This window comes from Actinia tenebrosa, unplaced genomic scaffold (genome assembly GCF_029948245.1).
Source record: "Actinia tenebrosa isolate PJP-AT-01 unplaced genomic scaffold, QUT_ActTen_1.0 PGA_scaffold2__45_contigs__length_23673736, whole genome shotgun sequence".
NCBI lineage: Eukaryota > Metazoa > Cnidaria > Anthozoa > Actiniaria > Actiniidae > Actinia > Actinia tenebrosa.
In genome coordinates, this window is record NW_028292579.1 from 2,007,968 (window position 1) to 2,020,479 (window position 12,512).

General features: G+C 35.1%; 1 long non-coding RNA gene and 1 pseudogene across 2 annotated transcripts in view; both read left to right on the forward strand.

Moving 5' to 3' along the window:
* Positions 1–12,512, forward strand: part of LOC148908965 (uncharacterized) — a 105,560-nt gene that overhangs the window by 22,325 nt on the left and 70,723 nt on the right. The window contains exon 2 of one of the 2 annotated variants that reach the window (XR_016120410.1): positions 6,093–6,223. The exons of the other annotated variant lie outside the window; for it this stretch is intronic. This is a non-coding gene — a long non-coding RNA (uncharacterized LOC148908965). Of the gene's footprint in view, positions 1–6,092; positions 6,224–12,512 lie in introns of those variants that run through there. 2 annotated transcript variants of the gene reach the window in all.
* LOC116304646 (uncharacterized) lies at positions 1,705–2,598 on the forward strand (annotated as a pseudogene).

Sequence of the window (12,512 nt, forward strand, 5' to 3'; positions counted from 1 at the left end):
TAGGATTTGACATGGTGATTCAGATTGACTATAGCTTTGTTATTACTGCCGATAGAAGTAGAAAGATCTGGTGGTAGTCACATCTTTTCTAGTGCATTTCAGTTATTGTTAATTTGTCAGGCCACTGCTTGCATCCGAAACTATTGTTTGACCAATAATAATTTCAAAAAGGCTTTTGTTTAGTGGCTTTATTCTAATTATTAAATTAGCTAAATAAACTATCACCTTCAGATTTCTTCTTTGACATTTAGGGATACCGTCCCAGCACCTATTGTTATGCAACAATACATTTGAAAAGCTTTGTTGGTTTGCTATGGGCCGGTGCACCTTGTAACAGCTAAAAAGACAAAAAACTGATAAAATAAAGATGTCAGCCACAAAATACTTATTTGTAGGAATCCCAAGAGACACGGGAACGAGCGAAATAATAGGTGCGAGGCCATATTGGTTAATAAGAGTTTAGTCACTACTAAGACATGCGTTGTAATGAATGATGTAGTATTTATATTTCGGATATTTTATTGAATGCAATATTAAAATTATGAAGAACACAGCGAGAAGTAACACAATAACATACAATCATTTGTGTAAAAAGGATAGAACTTTAACACATGTCTATTAAATGGCAATTATTGAAGTACTTTACATGTTATCAAAAAAGTGTGTAGTAGTAAAGCTTTTAATTGTAAAATATAAAGAACGAATGTCTTAATTATTGCAAGTAGCAAGAACATTAATACAGAAAACTTGAATATGTCATGACATGACTGTAGTGTAAATAACAACAGAGATTTACATGAGTCGTTTACTTCTGCATTCTTTGACAACTTGTAAAGAAGTATTTTCATTTTGACGGTTTGTAAGTGCCGTTTAAGTAAATGTACATTTGGTGATGTAGATCAAAGTAGAACCAACGATGTTGATGCTTTTCAAAGTTTTTAAATAACCAAACCAGTTGAGCGATTCTTTTCTGGAGTGTTTCATTGCTGTAACGATGACACATTTGCGAAGACAGCACCCACTGTGCAAAAAGTTCATGGGGACATCCATTTCCATTGAAAAAGCAGAATAACTGGAATGTTTCTCTATCACTGATTGGTTTCTTCCAGAAAAGTAACTTGATCCATTTAGGCCAAAGAGCTGCACTGTAAAATAGTTCTCCATCAAGCAAATGAAACAGGCGTTGTCGTTCAACGGCATAAGATATTGACGTCATCGAATTACAGTACTCTAAGAGTTTGTTTAGATTTATAATGCACTGCATTCTTGATGTAAATGCTTTTCCACATCTGCCTTGATACTTTTGAAAATTGAGGCCGGTCAGTATAAGAAATACTATTACTTAGAGAGTTGTGAACATCAATTGAACCAAGATGATAATAGTCGCGATCATTTCTCGTATTTGCTTGAATGAACACAAAACAATTGTTTTAAAGCGAGACCGCCCTTGCCTCGGCTGCTTTGATTCTTTTGAAAATTAAAATACTCAGTTGTTTTGTGTGTGGATGCGCTACTATGTAGGCGAATTGATAACAAGTGTGAGAGCATTCATTGATAGCATTAATCTGAAGATGTTCTGTCGTTCTGGAAAAGTGTTTAGAAATATTGGTGCACAAGTAGGAGAGTTTAAGAAGGTCGAAAAAGGAACGCAATGCGGAAGTGGTGGAATCTCCAGCTACAATCGTCAAGCCGAAAGCTGCGCAGTCACATTGGACTTACGATGACCTGAAAGACAAGGTGTTAGAGAATCGAGAACGTCTATTTACGTGGTTACTTGAGAAAGAATTGATCGCCAAGGAGAGAGACTGTCCAATGTGCAACGGAACTATGCAAATGGTGGAATGTGATGATAGATCAGATGGTTTCAAGTGGGAGTGCAGAAGGAGAATTAAAGGAAAAAGACACAAGAGTGTTATTAGCATTCGAAAAGGAAGTTGGTTTGATCAAAGCAACATGACTTTAGAGATAATCAAATTCACCTATCGGTGGTGTGTTGGCCTAGAGCAAGAACAGATTAAGAAACAGTTGAAGCTGAGTCCAAATACTGCGGTTGACTGGGATTTTTTCTGTCGTGAAACTTGCGAAGTTACGCTGGAAAGAGACAGTGAAAGAATCGGAGGTGAAGGGAAGGTAGTGCAGATTGATGAAAGTAAGTTTGGGAAAAGAAAGTATCATTGAGGACATAGAGTGGACGGTCAATGGGTTTTTGGTGGCATTGAGGATGGAAGTAGGAAATGTTTTATGGTTGCCGTAGATAAAAGAGATGAGAAAACTTTACTGCCAATTATCAAGAAATATATTGCTCCTGGAACTCACATTGTATCAGATTGTTGGAAGGCATACTATAATCTAGAAAAGAATGGCTACACACGTAGTACAGTGAACCATTCGAAAGAGTTTAAAAACGAAGCTGGAGAGCTTACGAACAGAATAGAGGGACATTGGCGTCAAGCAAAGGTGAAATTGCCCAAGTTTGGAGTGAGAAAGGACATGTTTTCCTCCCATTTAGCTGAATTTTTATGGAGGTACATCCACAAAGAGGAGGATTTATTTGAATGTTTTCTAAGCGATGTAAAGAAGCTGTACTGTTGTAAATAATTATGGATTTTTTCTACACTGAATGTGAACAGCAATGACTGCACTGATATCGAACATAAACGTTCAAGGACTTATTAAGTAGATATTTAGTGTTTGTATCTTGAATTTTTGTAAATTTTTAAGTATAAGCGTGTTTGTTTACAAGAGGGATAAAACAATCAAAATGTGCAATTGGGACCGTAATTCCGTAATAGCGAGAGTCCGTAAGGTGAGAGTTGATTGTATATGGAATAATTCTAAATCTAATGGTTATTAAAGCGGGCAGACTTTAATGGTATATATGATTACATATTGTCATCATTATGGCGCTGCCGTTGTAAGTGGTCTTACTGTATTCAGTATTAGAACGGTACTGGGGATGCTTTGTTGAACGTTTATATATGATTATCACATATCGTCATGAGATGCTGCCATAGAGTTTTTAAGTTGTAACCGTTCGAGGTTCAGTATTTTAACAGCGACTGACCCATGACTCTCATGACTGGCGAGCCGGCGAGCCAGGTATTGTTATGGACTGCCGAGCCGCTGAGCCAGTGGCCCACCAAATAATTTCAAAGTGGACGCGAGCCGGCGAGCAAGGTATTGTTTAATATGCATCATGCATTTGACTATATAATTATTGGACTGCCGAGCCGCCGAGCCAGTGGCTTGTCAAATAACTTTAAAGTGGGCCCTGTATTCTATAGTCTAGCCATCGTCTTTGCACCTTCACATCACACTCTAAAAGTTTGATTTCTTAAATTAAGAAGAAAACTCTTATTTTAAGGTCCCCAGATAAGAAGTAAGAAGCTCTTATTTCAAATTCTAGAATTTATCAAAATGAGGAATGTAAAACTCTCAATACAAGAGAATTAAATATCTAAGTTTAATATATCGATTCTCTTATATTAAGAAATCAATCATCTTAATATTAGAAGATTAGGTATCTCAATTGTAGATATCGATTCTCTTATATTAAGAAATCAATCATCTTAATATTAGAAGATTAGGTATCTCAATTGTAGATATCTATTCTCTGGTATTGAGAAATGTAGCATCTCAATATTAGAAGATTAGGTATCTCAATTGTAGATATCGATTCTCTTATATTAAGAAATCAATGATCTTAATATTAGAAGATTAGGTATCTCAATTGTAGATATCTATTCTCTGGTATTGAGAAATGTAGCATCTTGATATTAGAAGATTAGGATCTCAATTGTAGATATCTATTCTCTGGTATTATACTGATATAAGACAATTAGCAATCTCAATAGAAGACATCCATTCTCTGGTATTGAGAAATGTATCATCTTACTAAATGAGAAATGTGATGAAATACCAATTTTATTTGCATAAACATATTAAAAAAAAGGGATTTACACAACAATGAACAATTTATTGAACTACATAACTGGCATGCAAAATTACATTGAAAGTTAAGCAAATAATGCTTCTGCAACAACACAACCAACAATTGCTGAACGTTCACATTTCCAACTGCTTACCTATCAATGAAACCTATTTTACAGCAGCCTTCAAGTTTTTGAAGAAAGTATTTTCCATTTTTCTGTATTGCATTGTTTTTCTTAGTGGCTTCAAACCTAACACATGCTCTTCTAAAAATCTGAACAGAGTTTGCTTCTGTTTGTCATAAGCTAGATTAAAAGCAAAATATAAAGCTAAAAGTATCAAGATTCCCTGGTAGTAATTGGTTTCCAATTCAATGGCAACCTTTTTATCAATGACAATTAGTAACTGGGGCTGGTTAATATCGTCATCTGTGAAAGATGCTAATATTGGAGCATTTGTAATTTCACTGGATTTCAGCAGGTAATCATCTGGGGACCTTACATCCTTGACAAAAGATTTAAAAGAAAGAAACTGTGTCAGTTTTTGCTCAACACACAGTACATGCATGCAATGCTTCAATATTGTCACTTACTGGAATGGAAATTATAATTTTCTCCTGAAGACCAAGACGCTTGGGTATTTCTTCAACTGCTTTAATTGCACTTGCTCCATTATCTTAGGAAAGAAAATAAAAACAAATTGTAATTCAAAACTATCTGTATTTAGATGATTAAGGACAGCTAAACTACCTGACAAGTTTCCTATAGTAAATTGACCAGAATACTATTTAGCTCTGTGAAATGAACAAGACCTACTGTGAGATTTGCTTGTTTTGATTTGTAGTGCAAAGTTTGATATTTAACATAGAAGCCATCACCTCAGGAGGTTTCAACATCAGTCCAAAAATGATACCACATCATACCTGTATCCAGGTCTTCATTCGCTTTGACATCAGTTAACATCTTTAAGTTTTCCAAGAACTTTTCAGTTGTCACTTCTTCTCCCGTTAGATTTTGAACATGGGATTCCAACTCAGTCAGTAACTGTAAGGAATTATAATCAGGACTTTACACAATGATTTAGTCTACTTCTCTATAATAGCGCTGTGCAGCGGTACTAAAAATAGCCTGTATAATAGAGGCATGTTTGTTTAGATTTTACAACATTCAGAACAATCAAGTGGATGCATGTAATATATTCCTTCTTAGTTCTGTCACTATTTATGGTACTGTATATAAACCAGGGAAAAATAACTTCATTGACGTGTCTAAAAATGCTCCAGAATTTGGAAGAATTATAAAGATTTGGTATGTTGAGTACCATGGTATTTTGTTTGTTATCCAAGTAATGCATACAACATCATTGTGTGAAGAGCTAAATGCTTATGAAATTGAAGAACCACACTTGCCAGAGGGCCAGGAAATATTAGCATCAAGTGAAATCAGTCATCCTAAAGTATGTCACACTTACCAGTTTAATGAGAAATTATACATTGTACAGAGAGAGAACACTTTTTAGCAAGAAGTTCAGTGTAGCATATGAATTCTAGTCATGCAGTTGTGATACCATGTTGTATTGTATATTTGAAAGTGTCACTATAGTTTGGCAATAAAATATATATACCTGTTGTGTTCAAAATGAGTGATTATTTCTTAAGATGAACGTCATTTCTACTTATATTGAGAAGCATTAGGGTTCTCAGAATAAGAATAGTTGTTATTGAGAACCTTGGCACTCTCAAAATAAGAATCAAGTTAAACTCTAAGAGAAAACCATCTCTTATTTCAATGGCAGATATCCACTCTCTTATATTGAGAGTGATATCATTTCTCAAATTGAACAACATTGCTATACTTATTTTGAGAACAAGCGTTCTTAAAATAAGAATAGTTCCAAACAAGCACCAATAGTACTCTCAAAATAAGAATCAAGTTATACTCTAAGAGAAAACCATCTCTTATTTCTAGCTTTTATCCATCTTGTAATAAGATTTTGCAATGATACTAAGAACAAAATCTTCTTATTTCAAGAATATAGTTACTTAATTCTAGAGCCTGGTCAAATTCCAGCTTTTAGGGTGTTAGTCGTTGATTTCGTAAAATATGGAAGTATTACTGTTTTTTGAGTGTCTCGCTCAACATTATTTTTACTTTTTCACTCAGTATACACAACAACAACTTGCTCAGGACTAAAACAGCTTGTACAACAACTTATACCCGTCATAACAGCTCGTATTCTTCGTTTAAACTAGAAGATGAAGTTCGCACTCAGGAATGAACGGTCTTTCTCACACAAGGTATGATGATCGTCTGAGCTTTTTATTGCCTAAAAATTATAAGATAAAAGTTAAGATTTCAAGGAAAGACCTCCATAAGCACATTTTCTAAAGGCTCTGTTGAATTTTTTTCAATTTTTGGGATGAAAATGCACGAGATTGAGTTTATTTTTATTTTTAGGTAAACAACAATCCAAAACTCAACTCCTCCAGTCGTGTTTTCATCTATCTGTAGAGCTATATTTAAGGGTATTTTAATGTTAGTCTTGTTCATTAACATCTGTAAAAGGCTTTTAAGGTAACACAAAGTATTGCTATTTATAATTTCTATTTGAATGCAATGTCATTGAATAAGAAATGTTTTATAAATCTAATATTTATCATTGCTTAATTATTCATATTAAGGTCCTAGTAGGTCCTTTACGTTTGCAGCTCTGAAAAATAATGATATGCAAGTGTGTTAAATATTATAATATTTTAAAAACCTTTTATGAAAAAGAAAATTTGTCTGGTAACATAAACAGCAAGAAATTAATTTCTGAGATGCATGCCTCTCATTTGACCCATGACATAATCACTGAGTCTAGATGGTGGTCTCTATGCCATACCTTGCAAAATGTGGTGTAGAAAAAAGTCCTCAATTTATTTTGCCAGGACTTAATATACAAATATGCTTCCTTGGCGGTATTGTGTGAGGTGGTCATGCTTTCTTCTGTTGAGATGCAACCTTGAAATAATCTAATTGGCTGATCATTTCAAAGGTTGATCAATAATAATGTTTTTGCAATAGTCACATTTTCTGCAAAATGCATTCAGGTCGTTAATCATATCTGATCATGTTTTTCTACAAGCCACTAAGAAATAAAAATTTTCCCCATGTAATGGGGGTCTGTTAATAATTTTTTTTAATTTTAGAGAGTTTAAAATTCATATCTTAAAGATAAAACATTTACAGCTAGATTTTGCTAAGTACAAGAAGATCACGTGGAAGGTTTCAGAGGTCCTGTGAACTCTGTCCCACGGCAAAGCGAGGAAAATGTCTTGCTGCTTTCAGTACAATAATCCTGCCTAACGTACTGCATTAAAATAAGACTCCGGTACGGGTTACACTCGATTACCTGGGACTATTAGTTAAATCATGTATCCTCGTGTTTCAGAAAGGAACTGGAATCTTCTTTTGAGGCAACTTGGTGCACAAGGGCTTAGAAGTACTTTGAAAGAAGTGAGAGTTTTCTAAATTTAATGAGATCAAAGATAGGTATCCACTGTAGTTTTGAGAATAAGGAAATGGACGACTGAGAAAAGTGAGCATCAAGGAGTGTACACACATTCCATTGTTGAAGAGGAAGGAGTCCCAGGAGTCCTGTTTGTTTCATGAGCCCGATGAGTCGTGAGCTGTGGGTCTGAGTAATGACTCAGGTCATTTCAACTTATTACTGGGTTACCTGTGGTAAACCAGTCATAAATTACTGTATGAAATATATTATATTTCGGTATGAAACTCACAATCTCTACACTGCGTCTCTCTCTAAAAAGACATTTACATCTGTGAAAACATATTTAAAAGATGCTAAAGCATCATGGTTTTTATGTTCATAATTCATGAATCAATGTTCAAAGTTCAAATCTTGCTTTTCTTTTCTGTTTCTATGTTTAAACGATTGTTCCTTTTCCTCTTGAACAGCAGTTGCAACTGAAATTCTTTCAGCATATTGCCATGGTTGCCAGATGCAATAGGCCCTTTGCAGTTAATGGTCACGTGTCTGTACTGGACTGCAAAATTTTTGTTTTTATATTAAATTAGTAATTCTTTTTAGCTACTTGTAAAGAACTGAATGAAAACATGTGTATGCAGTGTGTTACGAAATGCAGTGTTATTACGATCTCTCGAAACAGGTTGTAGAAAGTTTGTTTGCAGTCCAGTAAATTTCACCCATGGGAATCAAAATGTTCATTCATTTGCTTTCAGTGAATTAATCAGCACGTGATTGCTTAGCTGCAAAGGGCCTATTTTCGTCTTAGGCAATAGACCCATTTACCTTATTCATATTGTCTGAGTTCACATTGGCAAATGTGGAGAAATAATAAGCAGCATTCCTTAGTTCACCAGAAAATGTAGCCAACCATTTCATGTCACTTGGGACTAGAACAAACGTAAAGATAACTGAATGATCCAAAATAGTATAAGTCTTACTTTCAACTTTCTTAACGTCTGCAAATACTTTTTTGCATATCTAAACATTGTTTTATGTGACTCTGGACAATTTGCCCCACAAAGGAGATCGCTAACATTTCCAGTATCAACACTATTAATTTTCTAAGCATTTTCCCTGTGCTACCAATACTTCTTTTAGTTTTATGTACTTTGCTTTTGTTATTAATCGGCTTCATAGATAATGTTGTAGGTGTTGCCTTGTACTTTTCCTTACTTATAAGGCTCTTATCTTAAAGTACATTGACACTGCGCTGTATGTTTTCAATACTTCTCGTTGACTTGACTGATTATTTTCTTTAAATAATAACTATTCAATACATGCCCTTGCTGTTCATAAGGCTTCAAACAAGTATTCAAATGGAGCTATGTCTGAAATGAAAAAACTATTTACTTGGCAAATACAGTTCAAGATCTCGTTAATAAGTTGATAAAAGAAAAAATAACTTTCAAGACTGGACATATAAGGAAAAGGAAAAGAATACAATGAAAACAAAAATAGTCTTGAGACTTCCTTTCAAGTGGTCCCGAAAAACGCAATCCAAAGAAGTACTTGTTGCAGCCGCAGGATGCTCTCTTATTTCAAGGACAACAATACAATCCTATGGGTGAATCAAAGAGCGCCTTCATGTGTGGTTTTTCTTTGGGAATTAATTATCTTAATTTGTCAAGCGTCATATCTAGAGCGATACTTGGAAACTAAATAACTAAATATTGGTTTTCATCAATCACACGCACTGTGGCAGACATTTTTTGTGTCAAGCCTAGCATCTGCATGCATAGTCTGTGAATCAAGGGCATAAAGATGAACGTTGTCACGACTGTTAGGATGTTTGAGTTGTCTATTGAGGAAGATGGTCAGCAGTCCAAGAAATTGTGAGGTCTTGTATGACGAACAGTTCGTAAAAGCCATCCACTTCACCCTGTGTCATTGCTGTTCTATAATCCTAAAGTAACCAGTTGGCTATGAGGATTGATCAAGAGAATGTTTAAATAAGCAAAGTTTAGGACAAGCAACCGGAAATTGAAGAATGCTTAAGATTTCACAGCCCACACACTCTGAAAAATCCATGAATATATGTTTTTCATCAACAACAGCTTGAATTACGAAATCTTACGGCTGGTATCGGCTGAAATAATCAGCTTTGCTTTCGACTAGTGCTCTTATTTGCATGTGAGAACCATCTATGGCACTCACAATATCGGGGATGTCTGATAGATCTGCTAACTTTTCTATTGCTGTTAAGGTTTCCGTGGCAGTCTCTGGGAAATGAATGACTTTTAATCTTGTATGGCCCATTTACAACGTCCTGCAGTGCTTTGATGACAGTTGACTTGCCTACTTTAAAAACTGGGGCAATGGTAACATATGAATTGCCATGGCCTAAGGGATATAAACCCAAGCAGGAACCATATATGAAGGAATGGCCTCCCTTAATAATCTAGTATTCTGTTCGCGCCAAATGAGTACAAAGAATATTCAAAATCATATTAAACGTGTCCCTTTTAACCCTAAGCTGCTGATGAAAGTAATCTTGAGGTATATTTGGGTCAGCATAATGTAACTGGAACCAAGAATTAACCGGCCAAGGAACTTGGCCATACAACCAAGTGTATGGGCGGTTTCTAAGTCTTCGACGACATCTTAATATTCCTCTGCAACATAGCAAACAACAAAGTAAAAATATCGTTTGCCCATCTCTGTTGCAAAACTGCGATAAAAGTGGCTTGATGAAGTTGAAGTTGAAGTTGTAGATACTGAATGTAAGATAGGGTTACCCATTCTCAATCTTCAAAAGAAAGTCATCAGTTTGATAACTTTTAGTGACTACAGAGCACATAAAAATCCATTATTTCTTGATCTAATCATCTTAACGATTAAAGACCTTGTGAAGTTCCAAACTGGTATTTTCATGTATGACTATGATCATGGCAATCTCCCTGATGTATTTAAGGATACACGGAACACAATCGGGTCGGGTTTTTTGAACGTTCATAGCGCGTTTAGTTTATATAAATTTCCCCATAAAGTATACATTTTCTAACAGCTTAAAGTTTTAGTTTTGGACAAAAATAATTCATTTTGGATAAATCGGGCAATGATTGAAAAAGCTATGGTTCGACGCAAGATGTTTGTTTTCCCACTGGTTAGCTTAAACGGATCAAATTGTTTTTGCATCTTACTACACGTATGTTGTTCTACCAAAGGGTGTCTGCGTTTTTTCTTTTAGCGCTTCTTTAATCTTTTATTCAATTCCAAAGTTATAACTACATGTTTTTAAGGGCATTCTTGAGAAAATGGCAAATATCTGACAAAAGAAAAGGAAAATGAAAAAACGCAGACACATTTTTAAACTCGAGCATAGTAGGAATCCACATGCCAAGTTTCACGGTAATTAATCAAAAACCGAGGGAGAATAAACCTTCTGAAAATGTGTATTTTACTAAAAACTACTTTTGAGAAAAACACAAGTTTAGTTTAATGGGATTATAAGTTTATTTACTCAATGTTGACAAGTTTCTGCACAGTACGCCAATGAGCGTAAAGTAAGTAATATCATACCGGACCATGGCCAGGACAGCAGGTATACTGTACTTCCGGTCTCAAGCTTATTGACCTTCGTGTCGCGGTGTTTACCTAAATCTTGAAGTTCGTTTCGAGTTCATGATGATCAAAACCAGAGGTCGAACATCTAGTTCAACTGAGGTGGGCCGAGGAAGAGGGCGAGGAAGAGGGTGAGGAAGAGGGCGAGGAAGAGGGCGAGGAAGAGGGCGAGGAAGAGGGCGAGGAAGAGGGAGAGGGCGAAATGCTGAGCAAACCAGAGAACAACAGGATGTTTTGTCGTTCTTCTTCTCCCTCCTCTTCCTTCGACGCCTGGTTCAATTCTTCGTCTTCGCTTCGGCCTAGATGCTTCTTGGCACTAGCACTGGCACTATCATTTCGCTTAAGAAGCTCTTCTCTATTATAGTAAGAGCCTTTGTCGCTCAAAGAGAGTGATTTTGCATTCTCATGACAGAATGCTGTGGAGCTACATCTTCTTTTCCTTTTGTTAGAACCTCCACAGAAAGGATTTCTCTTTTGCTTACGAGGCATCTACCAACGCTAATATCCCACGAAAGAATTTAAAAAAAGCCTGAAGAAATCTAGTAGAAGTAATTAATCTTGATAAATAGCTAAACTCTGTAAATATGATATAATTTGCTACTGCTACTGCTCGACAATGCGCGTGACGTCAAACTTACTTGGATCAATTGACTTCCGGTGAATAGATAAATGGCAGTTCCTGTCAACAGCACAACACCTACTGGTAACTTCTAAAAATGCTTTTTTACGAATATCTCCCTTAATAAAAAAAAAATTAACTTAATTTTTATATAAACTTTAAAAACTTTTAAAAACTTTAAAAAGATTTGCAAACTATACGTGCTACGCGCCTTTGAAGTCTTCCTTGATATTTACTATTCACTTCACCACATTAGTGGCATACAGTGTCGCAATAATCCAAAATGGAATAAGTTTGATAAGTTTAATAACAGCCTTTATTAAGTATAACATGGCAGCAAAACGTGCCAGCTTAAGATACACAATTACAATTTTTATAAGTGAAAAAATGAAAATGAAACTTACCGCGCAGAATTGAGAAAAAAGACATGAAAATTACTTTCGATAAAGATCATTAGGTCAAAAGCCACATGAACAAGATGAATTAAATACAATTTTTTTTTTGTATTTCTTTTTTTAAATCTCGAAAACAATAAGAAAACTAAGACACATGCTAGGAAATAAATAAACGAAGATGGTAATATTTCTTTTACTTCTTTTATATCTTTAAATCCAAATCCGAGAAAACAGAAAACGATCAAGAGGGTGGCTCAGAATCAGGGACGAGGGGAAAAGCTTGGGAAATTTTAAGCTATTAAGCTGAGTAAAAATCTTTAAAAAAAAATAGTGAATTTCTAAATTTGAAACAAAATTTGAAATCAAGAAAATAGCTGAATTTAGAATACAGTAAAAACCCGCGTGTAAGAACCTAGTGGTTTAAGAACCTGCTGGCAGAAATTTGCCATTTTAATACCCAAAAATATAAGAACCTG